This window comes from Cryptomeria japonica, unplaced genomic scaffold (genome assembly GCF_030272615.1).
Source record: "Cryptomeria japonica unplaced genomic scaffold, Sugi_1.0 HiC_scaffold_809, whole genome shotgun sequence".
In the NCBI taxonomy this organism is placed as follows: domain Eukaryota; kingdom Viridiplantae; phylum Streptophyta; class Pinopsida; order Cupressales; family Cupressaceae; genus Cryptomeria; species Cryptomeria japonica.
In genome coordinates, this window is record NW_026729557.1 from 45,308 (window position 1) to 47,500 (window position 2,193).

Sequence of the window (2,193 nt, forward strand, 5' to 3'; positions counted from 1 at the left end):
CTCGCCTCGCACCCCGATTGCTATGCGGTGAGGCTCCTCGGCCGCCTTGGAACTATCTGTGTATCGGACGCGTCGCGGGATAAGGGGTTGTCACTGGTAGTCGCCCCAAGCGCGTCCGATGCTTGGACCATTCCGAGGCGGCCCTGAAGCCTCTTCCGTCTAGCCGTTGGGTCCTTCTCGCCGCATCCCTCGCCTCGCACCCCGATTGCTATGCGGTGAGGCTCCTCGGCCGCCTTGGAACTATCTGTGTATCGGACGCGTCGCGGGATAAGGGGTTGTCACTGGTAGTCGCCCCAAGCGCGTCCGATGCTTGGACCATTCCGAGGCGGACCTGAAGCCTCTTCCGTCTAGCCGTTGGGTCCTTCTCGCCGCATCCCTCGCCTCGCACCCCGATTGCTATGCGGTGAGGCTCCTCGGCCGCCTTGGAACTATCTGTGTATCGGACGCGTCGCGGGATAAGGGGTTGTCACTGGTAGTCGCCCCAAGCGCGTCCGATGCTTGGACCATTCCGAGGCGGCCCTGAAGCCTCTTCCGTCTAGCCGTTGGGTCCTTCTCGCCGCATCCCTCGCCTCGCACCCCGATTGCTATGCGGTGAGGCTCCTCGGCCGCCTTGGAACTATCTGTGTATCGGACGCGTCGCGGGATAAGGGGTTGTCACTGGTAGTCGCCCCAAGCGCGTCCGATGCTTGGACCATTCCGAGGCGGACCTGAAGCCTCTTCCCTCTAGCCGTTGGGGCTTTCTCGCCGCATCCCTCGCCTCGCACCCCGATTGCTATTCGGTGAGGCTCCTCGGCCGCCTTGGAACTATCTGTGTATCGGACGCATCGCGGGATAAGGGGTTGGCAGTGGTAGTCGCCCCAAGCGCGTCCGATGCTTGGACCATTCCGAGGCGGCCCTGCAGCCTCTTCCGTCTAGCCGTTGGGGCCATCTCGCTGCATCCCCCACCTCGCACCACGATTGCTATGCGGTGAGGCTCCTTGGCCGCCTCGGAACTATCTGTGTATCGGACGCATCGCGGGATAAGGGGTTGTCACTGGTAGTCGCCCCAAGCGCGTCCGATGCTTGGACTATTCCGAGGCGGCCCTGCAGCCTCTTCCGTCTAGCCGTTGGGGCCATCTCGCCGCATCCCCCAGCTCCTCGGCCGCCTCGGAACTATCTGTGTATCGGACGCATCGCGGGATAAGGGGTTGGCAGTGGTAGTCGCCCCAAGCGCGTTCGATGCTTGGACTATTCCGAGGCGGCCCCGCAGCCTCTTCCGTCTACCCTTTGGGGCCATCTCGCCGCATCCCTCGCCTCGCACCCCGATTGCTATGCGGTGAGGCTCCTCGGCCGCCTGGGAACTATCTTCGTATCGGATGCATCGCGGGATAAGGGGTTGTCACTGGTAGTCGCCCCAAGCGCGTCCGATGCTTGGACTATTCCGAGGCGGCCCTGTGGCCTCTTCCGTCTAGCCGTTGGGGCCATCTCGCCGCATCCCTCACCTCGCACCCCCATTGCTATGCGGTGAGGCTCCTCGGCCGCCTTGGAACTGTCTTCGTATCGGAAGCATCGCGGGATAAGGGGTTGTCACTGGTAGTCGCCCCAAGCGCGTCCGATGCTTGGACTATTCCGAGGCGGCCCTGCAGCCTCTTCCGTCTAGCCGTTGGGGCCATCTCGCCGCATCCCCCACCTCGCACCCGGATTGCTATGCGGTGAGGCTCCTCGGCCGCCTTGGAACTATCTTCGTATCGGACGCATCGCGGGATAAGGGGTTGTCACTGGTAGTCGCCCCAAGCGCGTCCGATGCTTGGACTATTCCGACGCGGCCCTGTGGCCTCTTCCGTCTAGCCGTTGGGGCCATCTCGCCGCATCCCCCACCTCGCACCCCGATTGCTATGCGGTGAGGCTCCTCGGCCGCCTTGGAACCATCTTCGTATCGGACGCATCGCGGGATGAGGGGTTGTCACTGGTAGTCGCCCCAAGCGCGTCCGATGCTTGGACCATTCCGAGGCGGCCCTGAAGCCTCTTCCGTCTAGCCGTTGGGGCCTTCCCGCCCCATCCCTCGCCTCGCACCCCCGATTGCTATGCGGTGAGGCTCCTCGGCCGCCTTGGAACCATCTGTGTATCGGACGCATCGCGGGATAAGGGGTTGGCACTGGTAGTCGCCCCAAGCGCGTCCGATGCTTGGAGCATTCCGAGGTGGCCCTGAAGCCT